The sequence below is a fragment of the Hyperolius riggenbachi genome, chromosome 12 (assembly GCF_040937935.1).
Source record: "Hyperolius riggenbachi isolate aHypRig1 chromosome 12, aHypRig1.pri, whole genome shotgun sequence".
Lineage (NCBI taxonomy): Eukaryota > Metazoa > Chordata > Amphibia > Anura > Hyperoliidae > Hyperolius > Hyperolius riggenbachi.
In genome coordinates, this window is record NC_090657.1 from 72,914,307 (window position 1) to 72,934,600 (window position 20,294).

Below are 20,294 nucleotides of genomic sequence, written 5' to 3' on the forward strand. Positions count from 1 at the left end.
CGCTGGTCAGTCTCAGGTTGTCTGCCGTTGCGAATACATACGTGTGAGCACTCAGAACATAGTCAGATCTCACAGTGTGTTAGAACCAGGTGGACCTGGGAATTCACACTTAGCCAGATTACGCTTGTGTCATTACTGTGTTATACTTTAGACCAGTTCCAGAGTGTTGTGACCAAGGACCTCACACCCAAGCTTAGGAATACTGTGTCATTGCTGTGTTATACTTTAGACCAGTTACAGGGTTTTGTGACCAAGGACCTCACACCCAAGCTTAGGAATACTGTGTCATTGCTGTGTTATACTTTAGACCAGTTCCAGGGTGTTGTGACCAAGGACCTCACACCCAAGCTTAGGAATACTGTGTCATTGCTGTGTTATACTTTAGACTAGTTCCAGGGTTTTGTGACCAAGGACCTCACACCCAAGCTTAGGAATACTGTGTCATTGCTGTGTTATACTTTAGACCAGTTCCAGGGTGTTGTGACCAAAGACCTCACACCCAAGCTTAGGAATACTGTGTCATTGCTGTTTTATACTTTAGACTAGTTCCTGGGTGTTGAGACCACGGACCTCACACTCTAGACTAGGCCTCTGCTTTATCTGTTATGACCAATTGCTCTCTCGACCTCTCTCCTGCTTTCTGATTCGGTACCTATGCATATCTGCCTACCTGTTGCCATACCCTGCCTGTACCTGGTTACCGAATCAGCCTTCTGTCTCTGTACCTTATCTGCTCGTGTGTTGCCAACCTAGCCTGGCCGACCCTTCTGGCTGTCACTCATGCCTTGAGTGTTCAGTCTGTCTGTACTACCTGTGACACTACCCCGCCAAGTGTCAGGTAGCTGCAGAGACCTCCTGTTCCTCAGATAGGCCTCACGGCAGTCCAGTCAGGGGCTCTATCCCTTAGGATTCCTTTGGCTGCAGTATAGTCTGATTCCCAGTATTGCAGGGAATCACTGGCTCGCAGGTTATCTCTATCCCCTTTCCTAGGAGATAGTTCACACACAGCCAGGGGCCTCCTGCTCCTCAGGTGGTCCATGCTCATTGTTATCTGCATCTCCCGCCCCACGGGAGGCAGCCTACTGTTGCACCAAAACACTTACAATTTATCAGGTGTCCAGAGGTTAGTCATACTTGTATTATTGGTGATTCTGCAGATCATCAATAACCGGGTATATATCTGTATTGTTGGTGATACTGCAGATCACCAATAATCAAATTCTCTCTGTGTGCTGACACCAATCGTTACAGAACGGCAGACCCAAAAAACAAAATGGATGCACTCCACAGCCATCTTGATGCACTCACCACCTCGGTGGAGAATTTCATCAGAGTGCTGGACGGTCATCAGACCCAGATCACTGCCTTGTCTGGGTCCATACAAGTCCTTCAGACGGCTGTGAATTCAGTGCGATCCCCTCCAGTTACAGACTTACGTATGTCTGTACCCGAAAGGTTTTCTGGTCATAGATCTGACTTTCAGAATTTTAAAAATCGAGTAATGTCATATTTTGAGTTGAGACCCAACTTGTCAGGAACTGACACACAGAGAATTACATTTATTAAGACCCTGCTGTCAGGGGATTCTCAAACATGGGCATATAGCCTTCAGACAGGGAATGAGGCTTTGACGTCAGTCGAGGAATTTTTTAAGGCCATGGCCATAATTTATGATTATCCGGACATTGCCTCCACTGCTGAGCGGAAGCTCAAAACTTTGCGTCAAGGCAAGGATCCGGTAGAAGTCTACGCAGCTGAGTTCAGGAAGTGGTCTGTGTCAGCTAGGTGGGGGACATTTGCATTGTTAGACTGTTTTTTATCAGGGTTGTCAGACGCAGTCTCAGATTTGATGTTGGGACACCCTGAACCTAAGTCTATCGATGAGGCAATCGCCTTAGCAGTACGGGTTGATCAGCGTTTACGCTATCAGAAACAGACCCGGGGTAAGAACACTGTGAGATATGTCTCCTACGCCTCTCCTCCACCTGTGTCACCTCCACCAGAGCCAATGCAAATTGGGCAGTCAAAATTGACACGGGTGGAAAAGAATCGCAGGAAAACAGAACAGCTCTGTTTATACTGTGCAGAGGAGGGTCATAAGGTACAGAATTGTCCCAAGAAGTCGGGAAACGCTGCCGCCTAGGTGTAGTCAGATGTAATACCCTAGGCGCGCAGTCTTTACCTTTAAACGATAATCGCTTGCTCCTTCCCTGTTCTGTCACATGGGAAGGTCAGACTGTTTCCACTGAAGCTTTCTTAGACTCTGGCTCAGCGGCCAACTTTATGGATTACGAGTTTGCAAAAAAGTTGGGGATTCCCATACTTCCATTGGACCTGTAGGTTTTTGGTCACTGCAGTAGATGACTCTCCTATGCAAAGTAGACATCCCCTGTCTCGGACCCCGGAGTTGGGGTTCAGTGTTGGGGTACTACATAAAGAGAGTCTACAGTTTCTGGTCTTGCGTATGGCAACCTCCACCGTTATTCTTGGTATGCCATGGTTACAGCTTCACTCACCTCAGATAGACTGGGTTTCAGGTCAGCTAACAAGCTAGTCTACCCATTGTTATCATCACTGTTTAGCGAAAGTAACCGTGGGTAACACCAAGATTCAGGTTAAAGGTGTGCCAAGCCAATACGCAGAATTTGCAGACGTGTTTTGTTCCAAATCAGCTGATAAACTTCCCCCCCACCGTACCTTTGACTGTCCCATCGATTTAAGATCTGGTTGTATGCCTCCCAGAGGTCACCTCTATAATCTATCTGGGCCTAAGAAACTGGCAATGCAGGAGTATATCAAAGAAAATTTGGCTAAAGGGTTCATCCGCCCCTCTCGTTCACCAGCAGGGGCAGGATTATTTTTTGAGAAAAAAGATGGAGGCCTTCGTCCTTGCATTGATTACCGAGGTTTAAACAAGATTACAGTGAAAAATCGTTATCCTCTGCCCTTGATTGACCATTTGTTCACTCAGGTTACTAACGCCAAGATTTTCTCGAAATTAGATTTGAGAGGTGCATACAACCTAGTTCGTATCAGGGATGGTGACGAATGGAAGACGGCCTTCAACACACCCGACGGACACTACGAGTACCTGGTGATGCCCTTCGGGTTGTGTAACGCCCCGGCCGTCTTCCAGGAGTTGATTAATGAGGTGTTCAGGGAGGTGTTGGGGAAGTTTGTCCTAGTATATCTGGACGATATTCTGATCTTTTCGTCTAATCTCTCGGAACACCGAAAGCATGTCAAGTTTGTCCTATGGAAGTTAAGACAGAATCTGCTTTACGCTAAACTTGAGAAATGTCTTTTCGAAGTGACCTCTGTTGCCTTCCTGGGGTAGATTATCTCTACGTCTGGCCTCTCTATGGATCCTGGTAAGGTTTCTGCTGTCTTGGAGTGGCCTCAGCCTGTGGGACTGAAGGCGCTCCAAAGGTTTTTGGGCTTTGCCAACTACTACAGGAGGTTTATAAAGGGGTACTCTACAGAAGTCTCGCCCCTCACCAGTCTCACCAAAAAGGGGGCTGATACTTACCACTGGTCAGCAGAGGCACATACTGCTTTTTCCACACTGAAAAAACTGTTCTATTCTGCACCCATATTGAGACATGTGGATGTCACCTTCCCCTTCATCGTGGAGGTGGATGCTTCAGAGGTAGGGGTGGGGGCTGTATTGTCTCAGCGTTCGGGTTTACAGGGTAAACTCCACCCATGCGCCTACTTCTCTCGTAGGTTTTCACCCACAGAGAAAAACTACGATATAGGCAACCGGGAGCTTTTGGCTATCAAGTTAGCCTTTGAGGAATGGCGACATTGGCTAGAAGGTGCAGAACACACTATCACAGTTTATACAGATCATAAAAATTTGGAGTACATAGAGGGTGCCAAGAGACTTAGCCCCCGTCAGGCCCGATGGTCTTTGTTCTTCTCGAGATTTAGATTTGTAATTACGTATACCCCTGGTAGTAAAAACGTCAAGGCCGACGCCTTGTCCAGGTGTTTCGAGCCCGAGACGGTACAGCCCTCAGCCCCTGAGACCATTCTACCTCAGAAGGTGGTTTTGGCAGCCACTGAGACCTGGAAAGATTGGACAGTCACTCTGATCCCTTACCAACAGGATGTTCCAGAGGGGAAGCCTGACGGGGTTATGTTTGTGCCACTAGCTTTCCGTCTACAACTGTTACAGCTGTTCCATTCTCACAAAAATGCTGGTCATGCCACCAGAACTTAGGATTTGCTGGCCAGATGTGCTTGGTGGCCTACATTAGCAACAGACTGTAAGGAGTTTGTAAGAGAGTGTGCAGTGTGTGCTAGGAGTAAACCTTCTCGTCAGGCTCCTGTTGGTACTTTACAACCTTTACCAGTCCAGAGTGAATCTTGGACTCACTTGTCCATGGATTTTGTGGGAGAACTCCCCAGGTCTGAGGGCAAGACGGTCATTTGGGTGGTAGTAGACAGATTCAGTAAGATGGCTCACTTTGTCCCCTTGAAAGGACTCCCCTCAGCCCAGGAATTGGCCGATCTCTTCATCCAGCACATTTTCCGGCTGCATGGCATTCCGGAAAATGTAGTGTCAGATCGGGGAGTCCAATTTGTATCTAAGTTTTGGAGAGCTTTTTGCCATCAGCTGGACATGGATCTTGCATTCTCATCAGGCTACCACCCACAGACCAATGGCCAGACCGAGAGAGTTAACCAGTCCCTGGAATAATTTCTTAGATGTTATGTTGCAGATGCGCAATCCGATTGGGTAAAATTTTTGCCGTTTGCAGAATTTGCACACAACAACCTGAAGAGTTCCTCTTCAGGGTTTTCCCCATTTCAGATAGTGTCGGGAAGATCGCCCAAGTTTGCCCCATTGCCAGTGGCTTCTACACCATTCCCGGCCCTGGAGGACTGGCAGAGGGCTTTGAAGGAGATTTGGTGAATGGTTAAGAGAAACTTGGGGAAAGCCTTCCAGACCCAGAGAAAGCAGGTGGACAAAAGGCGGTCCGCAGAGTGGAAATTCTCTCCAGGGGACTTGATGTGGGTGTCCACTCGGCATTTGGCCTTGAAGCAACTGTCACCCAAACTGGGTCCTAGATTTATAGGACCTTTTCCAGTGACCAGAAAAATCAATAACGTCACTTATGCTATTGATCTCCCAGCCAGCATGCGAGGTGTGAGATCATTCCATGTGTCTCTGTTGAAGCCGGCAGTGCACGTGGATTCCTCCCCCCCCCCCCTTGTGTTGGTTGATGACCAACCGGAATATGAGATTGAAAAGATTCTAGACTCTCGGTTAGTGCAGAATTCCGTGCAGTATCTGGTTCATTGGAAGGGATATGGTGTAGAGGAAAGAACTTGGGTGCCAGATTGTCGCATGCATGCGGAAGAATTAAAGAAAGAGTTTCATGACTCACATCCTGGGAAGCCTGGTGGGAAGTGTCCGGAGTCCACTCCTCGGGGGGGGGGGGTACTGTAAGGGATTGCGGAGATGCCGGCTGTCTACGCGTTCAGACCGGCGGTTTCCGCACAGCAGCATGCGTCTGGTTTGTCTGAGCCTTCTAGTGCACACAGATGGAGAGCTACGCGCGCGCGCTGAGAGGCAGGACCTTTATGCCAGGAGGAGAGGGATCAGCTGATCAGGTTTGTCAGCTGATCCCAGCGCAGACTGTCATTGGCTGAGTAGCGCTGGGTGGCACTGAGGAGCGCGGCACTATATATAAATCTCGCTGGTCAGTCTCAGGTTGTCTGCCGTTGCGAATACATACGTGTGAGCACTCAGACCATAGTCAGATCCCACAGTGTGTTAGAACCAGGTGGACCTGGGAATTCACACTTAGCCAGATTACGCTTGTGTCATTACTGTGTTATACTTTAGACCAGTTCCAGGGTGTTGTGACCAAGGAGCTCACACCCAAGCTTAGGAATACTGTGTCATTGCTGTGTTATACTTTAGACCAGTTCCAGGGTGTTGTGACCAAGGACCTCACACCCAAGCTTAGGAATACTGTGTCATTGCTGTGTTATACTTTAGACTAGTTCCTGGGTGTTGAGACCACGGACCTCACACTCTAGACTAGGCCTCTGCTTTATCTGTTATGACCAATTGCTCTCTCGACCTCTCTCCTGCTTTCTGATTCGGTACCTATGCATATCTGCCTACCTGTTGCAAACTCTGCCTGTACCTGGTTACCGAATCAGCCTTCTGTCTCTGTACCTTATCTGTTTGTGTGTTGCCAACCTGGCCTGGCCGACCCTTCTGGCTGTCACTCATACCTTGAGTGTTCAGTCTGTCTGTACTACCTGTGACACTACCCCGCCAAGTGTCAGGTAGCTGCAGAGACCTCCTGTTCCTCAGAGAGGCCTCTCGGCAGTCCAGTCAGGGGCTCTATCCCTTAGGATTCCTTTGGCTGCAGTATAGTCTGATTCCCAGTATTGCAGGGAATCACTGGCTCGAAGGTTATCTCTATCCCCTTTCCTAGGAGATAGTTCACACACAGCCAGGGGCCTCCTGCTCCTCAGGTGGTCCATGCTCATTGTTATCTGCGTCTCCCGCCCCACGGAAGACAGCCTACTGTTGCACCAAAACACTTACAATTTATCAGGTGTCCAGAGGTTAGTCATACTTGTATTATTGGTGATTCTGCAGATCATCAATAATCGGATTCTTTCTGTGTGCTGACACCAATCGTTACAATTATCAGAAACACCTGATCTGCATATGATTGTTCAGGGTCTATGGCTACAAGTATTAGAGACAGAGAATCAGCAGGGCTGCCAGGCAACTGGTATTTTTTTTTAAAAAGTCAATAAATATGGCTGCCTCTATATCCCTCTCGTTACAGTTGTCCTTTAATTCATTCTGTCAATATGCTATACTGTATAATGTTAGTTTGTTAAAGTAAACCAGAGGTGAAAAATTGTTAATATATACTTAACGTTGGTGTTTGAGAGACTAATCAGACAGCTCCAGGCTACTTCTTTCATCCAGCCATCACTCCATCTTAGAGGGTTGTGTAGAGTCACTATATTAACCCCCCTGGCGGTTTGCAAAAAATCCGCCAGGGGGCAGCAAATCTTTTTTTTTAATTTTTTTTTTTTTTTCATGTAGCGAGACAAAGTCTCGCTACATGATAGCCGCTGCTCAGCGGCATCCCCCCAGCCCCTCCGATCGCCTCCGGCGATCGGAGATCAGGAGATCCCGTTCAAAGAACGGGATCTCCTGGAGGGCTTCCCCCGTCGCCATGGCGACGGGCGGGATGACGTCACCGACGTCATCGACGTCAGAGGGGACTCCGATCTGCCCCATAGCGCTGCCTGGCACTGATTGGCCAGGCAGCGCACGGGGTCTGGGGGGGGGCGGCCGCGGCGAGAGGAATTGCGGCGGATCGGCGGGTAGCGGCGGCGATCAGATGCTACACGCAGCTAGCAAAGTGCTAGCTGCGTGTAGCAAAAAAAAATTATGCAAATCGGCCCAGCGGGGCCTGAGCGGTGCCTCCCGGCGGCATAGCCCGTGCTCAGCACGGGCTTACCGCCAGGGAGGTTAACACATCAGGTACACTTTTATGTTTGATGCTGTTATTGTGCATTCTGCTGATCTGTGTTTTATAGTTTGTTGTATTTCTTGCTGTTGTGAAGCTTACCAGTTAATTCCTAACACATTCAGCTGGCAAAAACAATTGCATGCCTTGGACATGAGTGATGCACATACCCCAGGCATCTGCACTCTGCAGACAAATGGGGCAGATCAGCTTGTGGTGGCACATGGGCACTGTAGGACCATGTTACTTGTTGTCTCCATGGGCCTCTCTACTGGACTTGGTGAGACTGGCTGGCTTGTTTATGGCATGGCACATGTGGTGCACTAGACATGCCCAGTGTTCTGCCCCTCTGTTGGAATTATAAAAAAAAACAGATACTCCACAGCCTGTCCTGTCCCCTGAGAAAAACTCAAAACAGAAAAAATACACCTTTATTTCAAATTCAGGGTCGTAACAATAGACCATGCAAGGGATGCCTCCGCAGGGGGCCCAGAAGCCACAGGGGGCCCGTGGGGGGAACAGTTTGAGTGTCTGACAGCTAAGGACATGGAGAGAAAAAACGTATTCTGCTCTCGCACCATTGTTATATTGACTGCATATGACACAGATAAGGACTCATACACTGTCCCTGCTCCTTAGGGTTCATAAAAAAACATCTGTCTCTAACTGCTGCAAAGTTCTGATGACTTCATGTACAACCTTACAAAGTAGTCACGTTTTGAAAAAAAGTTGAAGACTTTCCCTTTTCAGCAATCACTCCGAAAGGATTCCTAGATTCTTATCACACACAGGCTAATGACCTTATGGCTCTGATTACATTTACAACACAGTGGAGTGGAGATTGATGTCTGACTGTTGCTGCCTTTTTGAGAGCTTGTTGTCTCACATGGAGTCCAAGATCCTGTAATAACAGTATCAATCAGTGACATTTTGAATGTTTTGCCAAAGTTACAGTAAATACTATATCTTCTTATGTTCAGCATGCCATTGTTGTTCCTCCATATAGCATGTGCTCTCATGTAGTAAGATAATACGGCTGTGTGTGTATGTATGTAGTGGGAGCAGAGCTTCGACAAGGGACTTGTCGGCTGCAAGGGGCTGGAGGAAGCCCCGGGTAAGTAGATCTAGGGGTAGCATAGATTGCCTGACGTTTCCTTTAAGTCTAAGTGTTTTTATCAGCATGGGGAAAACACATTGGTCCTGTAGGAACAGCGGAGATGCCGCCGCATGGTCTAGTGACAGGGCGGCTATCTCCGCGGTCAAACCGGCGGTTTCCGCGCAGCGACACACGTCTGGCTTGGCTGGACCTTCTAGTTCACACAGATGGAGAGCTACGCCGCGCGCCAGGCGACAGGACAGTTATATCAGCAGAAGGGGAATCAGTTGATCAGGCCGATCAGCTGATCCCAGCTGGACTCTGGATTGGCTGAGTGGCTCGGGCGGAGCTGCACAACACTGCAAGTATATATAGATCTTGCTTGTCAGTTGCTGCTTGTCTGCCGTTGCGAATACTTACGTGTGACCACTCAGACCTCAGTCAGATCCTACAGTGTGTTAGAACCAGGTGGACCTGGGAATTCACACTTAGCCAGATTACGATATTGTTATATGCTGTGTTATACTTTAGACCAGTTCCAGGGTGTTGTGACCAAGGACCTCACACCCAAGTTTAGGATTACTGTGTCATTACTGTGTTATACTTTAGACCAGTTCCAGGGTGTTGTGACCAAGGACCTCACACCCAAGCTTAGGATTACTGTGTCATTACTGTGTTATACTCTAGACCAGTTCCAGCAGTTCCAGGGTGTTGAGACCAAGGACCTCACACCCAAGCATAGGATACTGTGTTATTCTTTAGACTAATTCCTGGGTGTCTAGACCAAGGTCCTCACACCCCAGACTAGGATTGTGATTTATATCTGTTATGACCATTTGCTCGTGTTTTGCCGACCTGGCCTGGCCGACCCTTCTGGCTGTCACTCATCCCTTGAGCGTTCAGTCTGTCTGTACTACCCGTGACACTATTCCACCAAGTGTCAGTTAGCTGCAAGGACCTCTTGCTCATCCGAGAGTCCTTCCTGCAACACAGCCAGTGGCCTCTATCCCATTGGAGTCCCTTGGCTGCAGTACAGTCTGATTTCCAGTTTACCAAGGAATCACTGGCTGCCAGATTATCACTATCTCCTCTCTCTAGGAGATAGTCCCTGCACAGTCCAGGGCCACCTGCCCCTCAGGTGGTTCCTGGCCGAGCTGCCTGTATCTCCCGCCTCACGGGAGATAGCCTACAGTTACACTTAACACTTATACTTCATTAGGTGTCCAGAGGTTAGTCATACTTGTATTATTGGTGATTCTGCAGATCATCCATAATCAGGTATACATCTGTATTGTTGATGATTCTGCAGATCATCAATAATCAGATTCTCTCTGTGTGCTGACACCAATCGTTACAGGTCCTCAGTTTTCCTGTGCAGAAAGCGAGGGGGGTGGGAGGGCCCCATCCAAAGCCTTGTACCTGCCGTATCTGTGACTTTTACGTCAACTTCATCTTAGGGTTATGACATCTGCACTTCACGAACTTGGTTGACAGCAGCCCCATTCTGTAGGACGTCACATCACTGACACAAGTATTGGCTTATCTTATCTCCTACCTTCATCAGTAAAGCAGCCTGCGCTCGCTTGCACACATGCCAAAATACTAATGTTTACCAGCTTCAGAGATCAGCTTACATAATGTGGTATTTATAAGGTGGGGACATTTCTTGGCAGCACCGAGTGTCAACATACCAGTTCTAGAGACAGTGCTGAAACACTGGCAGTGTAAATAGCTTCACTCGTAAACACCTTGCTTCACGAAAATAAACTCCAGGCTGGTGGAGTGTGCACCGCAGAGGGGAGGAGCTACTATCAGCTAATACTGGGTGACCAATAGCAAGATTTTCTATTCAGAAACTGTTACTGTTTTGCACTTTAGTTCTGTTGTCTTATAGTATTAAGTGTACTTATGATGAAGATATGGGGTTAACTCTAAATTGTCCCCAGATTATTCATGTAACTAATTATGACTCTTTACTCCCTTAAAGCAGAATATAACCCAGCATTTCATATTTGCTCTAAAACATTGTTTACAGCATATTATATGAAATCAGCATATTTTTTTTATTCGAAGGGTTACACACAGAGCTTGAAAGTTCAGTGCAGTGAAATGTGGACACATCCGAAGATTTAGATTATGTTATCTTGTGTTTACTTAAATGTATCAAGTGAGGAATGTGACACATTCTCTGACTGCGGAGAAGCAGCTCAACACAGAGACTCAAAGCATGTCTGCCTTTAATACATAATGAATAAAAACAGTTATTAATACAATGCAAAGTCAGCTCACAAAGCAAAAAACTGTACTTTTGGAAACCTATAACTTCTAAATGAATAATAATACTTATGCACATATGCAAATATGATAACCGTATGGCATATAAAAAGTAGGAAAACATGTTTTTATTGAATATTATGTCAGGGTTTTAAATCACTTTAAAGAGATCTGAGGCCCCCAGCTGCATATTGTTCTTATTTTAATTACATATGACACACTTTATTGGCAATCTTTAAACTTAAAGGGTACCAGATGTGAAAATAGTAATAGAAACGGAGGGAGCAGGCATATAGTCTTACCTGTCCTGATGCCTGTCGCTCCCCCCATTCTCTTTTCTGCCCCCCGCATTATGCCTAAATGCCCCCCGGGACCCTCTTCCAGGTTGCCGGAGTCAGGCTTTACTGCTCAGATGCTGGCCAGGCTGTGCGCATCCTACAGCGCACGCCTGTGGCTGGGAGAGCTCTGCACATGCATATGACTTAATTCGCATGACGTAGTGACATCACTGTAGGACGCGTACAGCCCGTCCAGCACCTGCTCAGTAAAGCCCGACTCTGGCGACCCGGAAGAGGGATCTGGGGGACATTTAGGCATAATGTGGGGGGCAGAAAGGAGAACAGGCGAGCGACATGCAAAGGAAACCAGGAAAAAAATGATTGACTCGCATACATGCCCCTTTTCCAGTATAGCCCCCTCCAGAATAGCCAGATGTGCCCCCGGTACAAGTCAGCCCCCTCCCCATAGCTAAAGGTGCCCCAAGGATGATGCAGCAGTGTCTCAAGAAGCAACTAGATGGTGTCATAGATTTGAGATACAGCCATTGCTGCACAGGAAGCATCCCCGATCATTGCACTGCAAATAAATTGCTTGCACGCTCAACTCCACAAGCCAGGGGACATAGGTAGTCTTGAGCAATGCACTCTGCACACCATGTTGCTGGGGATGGAGGGCATAGTGTGTATCCAGGCTGAAGTACTTCCTCACATGTGGTAGGAGCGTGCGAGTGCTGCTGTAGGCTTGGACTGCTAGGCTATAAACAAAATACATGGCAGCCGGTCAGCATAATGGTAGTAGCGGTGGGGGAGGGGCGCCTTTTCCCCACACAGCACCTCAAGCAGTTGCTTGTACTGCATTTTGGTAGAAGCACCCCTGTTCACAAGGGAAACATCACTGTTGCAAATTACAGATGCAGAAGAGTCTCAATCTTTCACTTGTAATATTAAAATACTTAACTCAGGAAGAAGTGAAGGCAAGACTAAATAAATAAAAAATAGACAAGGCACCTGGCCCGGATGGCATAAATCCTCGGGTCCTAAGGGAATTAAGTTCAGTTAGAGATAAACCCCTTTATCTTATCTTTTTTGTGAGTCTCTTTCAACTGGCAGAGTCCCAGTGGATTGGCGTACAGCCCACATTTTCCCATTATTTAAGAAGGGCAAACAATCAGATCCAGGAAATTATAGACCTGTAAGCGTATATAAGTTGTATGTAAACTATTTGAAGGGTTACTAAGAGATACTATGCAGGACTTCATAGTAGAAAATAATCTTATTTCTGAGCATCAGCATGGGTTTACTAAAGACAGGTCCTGTTTGACTAACATGCTCAGCTTTTATGAGGTAGTGAACGCTAATGTGGATATTGGGAATGCTGTAGTTGTGATATACTTGGACTTTGCTAAGGCCTTCGAACCTGTTCCCCACTGGTGCAAAAGTTGAGGATGCAAGGACTGGGGAAGAGTCTGTGTGCATGGATAGGGAACTGGCTAATGGACAGAAAACAAAGAGTTGTGGTCAATGGATCATACTCAAAATGGGAGACTGTTAGCAGTGGGGTCCCACAGGGATCTGTACTGGGTCCAGTGCTCTTCAATTTATTTATTAATGACCTAGTAGATGCAGTAGATCATCAACTCTCAGGAATATAGTGACATATTGCAACAGGATCTGGAAAGGATGGCTATATGGACACATAAATGGCAGATGAAATTCAATGTTGAAAAATGTAAAGTCATGCATTTTGGTCATACCAATGGCCTAGCACCATATAAAATAAATGGGATACAGTTGGGGACATCAAACTTGGAGAAGGACTTAGGAGTACTCATCGACAGCAAGTTACATAGTTATTTTGGTTGAAAAAAGACATACGTCCATCGAGTTCAACCAGAGAACAAAGTACAACATCAGCCTACTCCCTCACATGTCCCTGTTGATCCAGAGGAAGGCAAGGAAGTTAAGTAATCGTATTCAATGCCAAGCCGCTGCAGCTAAAGCTAATAAAATTTTGGGATGCATTAAAAGGGAAATATAAACTTGAGATGCTAGCATAATATTGCCCCTATTTAACTCTCTAGTAAGGCCACATCTGGAATATGGAATTCAGTTCTGGGCACCACATTACAGGAAAGATATTGCAGTTTTAGAGCAGGTGCAGAGATGAGAAACAAAATTGATATGAGGGACGGAAGGTCTCACTTACCAAGAAAGGTTAGATAAACTGGGTTTATTTAGTCTAGAGAAAAGACGCCTTAGAGGGGATCTAATTAACATGTATAAATACATCAGAGTGCAATATAAAAGATTGGTGGATGAGCTTTTTGTCCCTAGGCCTTCTCAAAGGACTAGCGGACATGATCTGCGCATGGAGGAAAAACATTTAAGCCATTTATTTAGATAAGGGTTCCTTACAGTAAGAGTGATTAAGATGTGGAATGCATTGCCACAGAAAGTAGTTATGGCAAATTCTATATCTGCATTTAAAGGGGACTTAGATGCTTTCCTTTCGTTGAAAGACATCCATGGCTACAATTACTAGGTAATGCCCAGTGATGTTGATCCAGGGATATTATCTGATTGCCATTTGGAGTCAGGAAGGAATTTTTTTACCTTTTGGGGCTAATTGGACCATGCCTTGTAAGGGTTTTTCGCCTTCCTCTGGATAAATATGTGAGGGAGCAGGCTGGTGTTGTACTTTGTTCTCTGGTTGAACTCGTTGGACGTATGTCTTTTTTCAACCTAAACAACTATGTAACTAAAATCTCTAAAAACGTCTGTAAATGCTCATTAATGTTAAGGTCTGGGGATTGTGGTGGCCAGATGAGATGCTCAACTTCATTAGAATGTTCCCCGTGCCATTCTTTAACTATTCTAGCTGTATGGATTGGGGCATTATCATCTTGAAAGATGACATTCCCCTCCGGAAACCGTTCTTGAACCATAGGATGAACTTGGTCACCCAAAATTCCTAAATAGTCTCTGCTGTTAATTCTTCCATGAAGGTGTGAAGGATTGCGGAAAAGCCGCCGTGTGCTCTGACGGCGCGGCGGCTGGTTCCGCGTTCAGCCTGGCGGTTTCTGCGCGGCGACATGTGTCTGATGTGGTTCAGCCTTCCTGTGCACATAGGCTGAGGAATGCGCACGCCGAGAGGCAGAAGCTTTATGGGAAGCAGAAAGGGGTCAGCTGACTCTACTGGTCAACTGATCCCAGAACGAATGGCGGTTGGCTGAAGGGGACTGGGCGGCGCTGATCTGCGCTGCACTATGTAGCTGCTTGTCCTTCAGTCTCACGTTGTCTGCCGTTGCGAATGCTTATGTGTTGGCACACAGACCACAGTCAGATCCTACAGTGTGTTAAGAGCCAGATGGACCTGGGGATTCACACTGAGCTAGATTACTCTTGTGGCTATGTTGTGCTTTAGACCAGTTCCAGGGTGTTGTGACTATGGACCTCACACCCAAGACTAGGACACTGTGTCAGTTCTATGTTATGCTTTAGACCAGTTCCAGGGTGTTGTGACTAGTGTTGGGCGAACACCTAGATGTTCGGGTTCGCGAACGTTCGCCGAACATCGCCGCGATGTTCGGGTGTTCGCGCCGAACTCCGAACATAATGGAAGTCAATGGGGACCCGAACTTTCGTGCTTTGTAAAGCTTCCTTACATGCTACATACCCCAAATTAGCAGGGTATGTGCACCTTGGGAGTGGGTACAAGAGGAAAAAAAATATTTGAAAAAGAGCTTATAGTTTTTGAGAAAATTGATTGTAAAGTTTCAAAGGAAAAACTGTCTTTTAAATGTGGAAAATGTCATGTTTCTTTGCACAGGTAACATGCTTTTTGTCGCCATGCAGTCATAAATGTAATACAGAGAAGAGGTTCCAGGAAAAGGGACCGGTAACGCTAACCCAGCAGCAGCAGCACATGTGATGGAACAGGAGCAGGCGCAGGAGGAGAAGGCCATGCTTTTTGAGACACAACAACCCAGGCCTTGCATGAGGACAAGAAGCGTGCGGATAGCATGCTTTTTAACGCCATGCAGTCATAAATGTAATAAAGATAAGAGGTTCAATAAACGGGGACCGGGCGTCAACGCTAACCCAGCAGCAGCAGCAGACGTGATGGAACAGGAGGAGGCGCAGGAGGAGAAGGCCACGCTTTCAGGTGCAACTCAGGCCTTGCATGAGGACAAAAAAATGTGTGCGCAAAGCAATGCAATGAGTAGTTTTCAGGACACAATGGGCTATTCGGAGGAGCTATTCCCACCCCCACAATCTTCTACCTGTGAAAGGTCAATGGAACAGCCACAAATGTTGTGCCCGGATTCACAACCTTTTTCTGTGGAAAATGCACCTCGCACTGAAATGCAAGGCGAGGCCGAGGATGAACATGACGTCAACAACTCAACATGACGCAAAATGGGGGCGGAACAGAAAGCTGCTTTCAATGTTTTGAAGGCCTTAATTGCCTCCGGTGGCCAGTTAGATGCATCATTCATCACACCCAAATCCCAGAGCAATGTGTGCAGGAATTTGAATCGCAGGAGGTGTACCGAGATCATCTGGACAAGTGACCAAGTGACAAGTGACCAAGTGACAAAGTGACCAGTGACAAAGTGACAAAATGACAAAGTGACAAGTGACAAAGTGACAAGTGACAAAGTGACAAAATGACAAGTGACAAAATGACAAAGTGACCAGTGACAAAGTGACAACTGAGAGGTTGTTCTGGGGAGCTCCACTGCACTCAGTCGCATATGAGGAGAGGTCTCGTCGGGACTGCTGATCCTCCTCAGCTTGCTCAAAGCCTTGAGGGTTCCTGAAGATCCTCTGCTTGGAGTTCGCCGGGGTTCAGCTTGGTGTCGGGGTCGGCGGCGTCCTCCTCACTCCAACGTGGCAGATCTTCTGTTGAAGGAAAAAAAAAAAAACATTGTTAAAAGTCCAGTACCGCTTCTGAAGGACTCACCAAGAGATGCAGGAGATGCTTCATCGCTCGCTGGGTGATGTCCCTCCCTACGCGCTGGAATTCTACGCTGCACATGCTAGCACGCTTTTGCGCAGTGCCGAGGCGCATTCCAGCAGCTAGCTACCAAGCTTCTGTGGATCTGATTGGGCCACCATGTTAGATCTCTGCCAAGTCCTCCAAAATTTTGAGCAATCCACGTTGCGTGACTGAGCAGTGACAACTCTACAGTCAGCATTACAATACCACTGCTGTGTTTACTGAAGAAATCAATGTTGAAGATGGAAACCGCTGGCATGATGCAAGTGGGGGATTCTGAAGATGAAAACGATCAGCGTGATGATACCAACATCAGGCAACCTGCCTCAGGAAACGCTGGTCCCAGCTATGACAAAGAACAGGACGAGGAACAGCTGGAGTTGGAGCAGGAATTGGATGCCCCCACTGCCGAGGGACAGAGCGGTGCACGTTGGACTTCCACAATTTAGCGGGAATGGACAGCAGAAGAGGAAGAAAGTGATGCTGGTGGCGAATATGGTGCATCACAACAATCACAACGCTCACAAGAACATGAAGACAGAGGAGTCTGGCAGGACTCTCTGGCACACATGGCTCAATTCATGCTAGACTGCATTGAACGCGGCCCGCGCATTATTCACTATTCATTATTATTCATTATTCTGGAATCTGGACAACACCAATTACTGGGTTTATACCCAGTTTATACAAACACAATGTTAAAAAACTGATTGAAGAAAGTGTCAGACAGGTCAAAAATGGAACAATTCCAGCAGGCCCTTGAGGATGGAGACTTTAGAGAGGAGATTGACATCCTCCTCCTTCTCTAGCCAGTTGTACGCCGACAGACTGACTTCAGCAAACCCAGGAGGACCAGGAGGGCAGCAAAGAACACAAGCTGCTGCTAGTGCCGAAAAGGGAATGGTATTGGCAGTGTCCTTGGAGTGGGAACATTTTCTGACACCCATGCAGCAGCCCACAGAACAGCAATCGGGCAGTTCCACGTCCTCCAACACCAATCGCCTGGAGAAGATGGTCAAGGTCCAGGACTACATGTCAGATGGCGTAGCTGTGTTGAACAATCCATCTGCAGACAGACGGTGAGTGTGACAGGCAGCACAGAAGGACCATGGCAACTCACTCATAGTACCACAGTTTGATAGTGCTGCCCAAAAAATTATATGGATCCGTGGACCCGGGCACTGCGGGCAGTACTGGGAAGTGGGAACGCAGATTTTAGTACCTAAACACACGATACAACATGTTTTCCGGGGTCGGACTCTGAGGCACATACAGATGGTCCCGATCATCATACAACTCTTCTCCTGAGTCTGACCCACCCACCACCTCTGCCACCCCAACATCCCCAGACACAGACCCCTCATCGTCCTCAACATTAACTTGGGATGCTGGCCTGAGCCAGACCTCCTCCTCCACATCAGGCCCCATCATCTCCTCAATGGCAGCCCTCATTAATCGCTCTGGCGACGGACCGATGGACACAACGTTCTCCTCCGGGGAGGGCTGCTGCTGACCACTGGCTGCTGGGGTGGAGTTTATAGCTTGCGTGGGGCGTTGGCTGTTGCTGTTGTTGGGAGTGCTGCTCACAGCGGAGGTCTCTGAGGAACTCATGGTGAGCTCATATAGTGGTTGGCGGTGAGTGGAGTATTACTGATCCCAGCAATATACACACTGACTGGCAGAGTACGCAATGCTATATAGTCTGGCTGAGCGGTGTACACAGAGTGGCAGTAAACAGAATGCTATATAGTGTGGCTGAGCGAGCGGTGTACTACTATTCCCAGCAGACACAGAACAGTAAACAGAATGCTATATAGTGTGGCTGAGCGAGCGGTGTACTACTATTCCCAGCAGACACAGAACAGTAAACAGAATGCTATATAGTGTGGCTGAGCGAGGTACACAGAGTGGCAGTAAACAGAATGCTATATAGTGTGGCTGAGCGAGCGGTGTACTACTATTCCCAGCAGGCACAAAACAGTAAACAGAATGCTATATAGTGTGGCTGAGCGAGGTACACAGAGTGGCAGTAAACAGAATGCTATATAGTGTGGCTGAGCGAGCGGTGTACTACTATTCCCAGCAGACACAGAACAGTAAACAGAATGCTATATAGTGTGGCTGAGCGAGGTACACAGAGTGGCAGTAAACAGAATGCTATATAGTGTGGCTGAGCGAGCGGTGTACTACTATTCCCAGCAGACACAGAACAGTAAACAGAATGCTATATAGTGTGGCTGAGCGGTGTACCACTATTCCCAGCAGCGATACAGAGCACAATGCTATACAGTAGCGGGTGAGCGGTGTACCACTATTCCCAGCAGCGACACAGAGCACAATGCTATACAGTGGCGGGTGAGCGGTGTACCACTATTCCCAGCAGCAACACAGAGCACAATGCTATACAGTGGCGGGTGAGCGGTGTACCACTATTCCCAGAAGACAGAGTGGCAGTAAACAGAATGCTATATAGTGTGGCTGAGCGAGCGGTGTACTACTATTCCCAGCAGACACAGAACAGTAAACAGAATGCTATATAGTGTGGCTGAGCGAGGTACACAGTGGCAGTAAACACAATGCTGAGCGAGCGGTGTACTACTATTCCCAGCAGCGACACAATGACTGGGGGGACCCTGGCTAGCGTGGCTGGAGTGCGAACTACCCTGCCTGCCTACCCAAAGCTAAACCCACAGACAAATGGCGGAAATATGACGTGGTTCGGGTATTTATTTACCCGAACCACGTGACAGTTCGGCCAATCAGAGCGCGTTCGGGTCCGAACCACGTGACCCGTTCGGCCAATCACAGCGCTAGCCGAACGTTCGGGGAACGTTCGGCCATGCGCTCTTAGTTCGGCCATGCGGCCGAACGGTTTGGCCGAACACCATCAGGTGTTCGGCCGAACTCGAACATCACCCGAACAGGGTGATGTTCTGCAGAACCCGAACAGTGGCGAACACTGTTCGCCCAACACTAGTTGTGACTACGGACCTCACACCCAAGACTAGGATACTGTGTCAGTTCTATGTTATGCTTTACACCAGTTCCGGGGTGTTGTGTCTACGGACCTCACACCCAAGACTAGCATACTGTGTCAGTTCTATGTTATGCTTTAGACCAGTTCCGGGGTGTTGTGACTACGGACCTCACACCCAAGACTAGGATACTGTGTCAGTTCTATGTTATGCTCTAGACTAGTTCTGGGGTGTTGTGATCACGGACCTCACACCCCAGAACTAGGGTAATTCGGTAGGCTAGTTCCAGGGTGTTGTGATCACGGACCTCACACCCAGAGCTAGGATTGTATTGTATGTGTATTTGCCTTAGCCCAGTTCCAGGGCATAGATAATAGGCCCTCACACCTAATTAGGGCCAGTCTGTTCATATTAGCAGCAGGGCTTCCTGCAACCCAGCCTGGGTCCCTCTCCTAGGGAGTCCTCAGGCTACAGGAATATTCCCCACAGTCAGGGGAGTATTCCTCAAGTCACTCAGGCCACCGGGGTCCCTGGTGGTCTATACTTTACAGTTGTACTGTTACACCAAACACTCACATTATACTGGTGTCCAGAGGTTAGACATTCCCGGATTATTGGTGATACTGCAGATCATCCATAATCTGGTGTATATCTGCATTGCGGGTGATTCTGCAGATCACCAGTAATCAGATTCTCTCTGCGTGTTGACACCCATCGATACAGAACGGCAGACCAAAACAATATGGACGCACTTGACAGTCGTCTGCTTGCATTCACCACCTCGGTGGAGAATTGCATCAGCGTGCTGGATAGTCATCAGACCCAGATCGATGCTTTGTCTGGGTCTATACAAGCCCTTCAGACGACTGTTAATGCAGTGCGGTCCCCTCTTGTTACCGATTTACGCATGCCGGTGCCCGAGAAGTTTTCTGGTCACAGATCTGACTTTCGAAACTTTAAAGATCGAGTGTTATCATACTTTGGGTTAAGACCTAATTCATCTGGTACTGTCGCACAGAGAATTATCTTTATTAAGACTCTGTTGACAGGGGATTCTCAGACCTGGGCATATGGTCTGCAACCAGGGGATAAGGCCCTGACCTCGGTGGAGGAATTTTTAAAGCTATGGCTATAATTTACGATGATCCG

The 20,294-nt window shown here is 47.6% G+C and overlaps 2 long non-coding RNA genes across 2 annotated transcripts in view; one reads left to right on the forward strand and one right to left on the reverse strand.

Moving 5' to 3' along the window:
- LOC137541508 (uncharacterized) overlaps positions 1-20,294 on the forward strand; it is a 198,080-nt gene that overhangs the window by 166,542 nt on the left and 11,244 nt on the right. The window lies entirely within an intron of this gene.
- The window catches only part of LOC137541510 (uncharacterized), a 69,149-nt gene continuing 56,792 nt past the window's right edge, over positions 7,938-20,294 (reverse strand). The window contains exon 3 of the long non-coding RNA XR_011025184.1: positions 7,938-8,421. This is a non-coding gene — a long non-coding RNA (uncharacterized lncRNA). The remainder of the gene's footprint in view (positions 8,422-20,294) is intronic.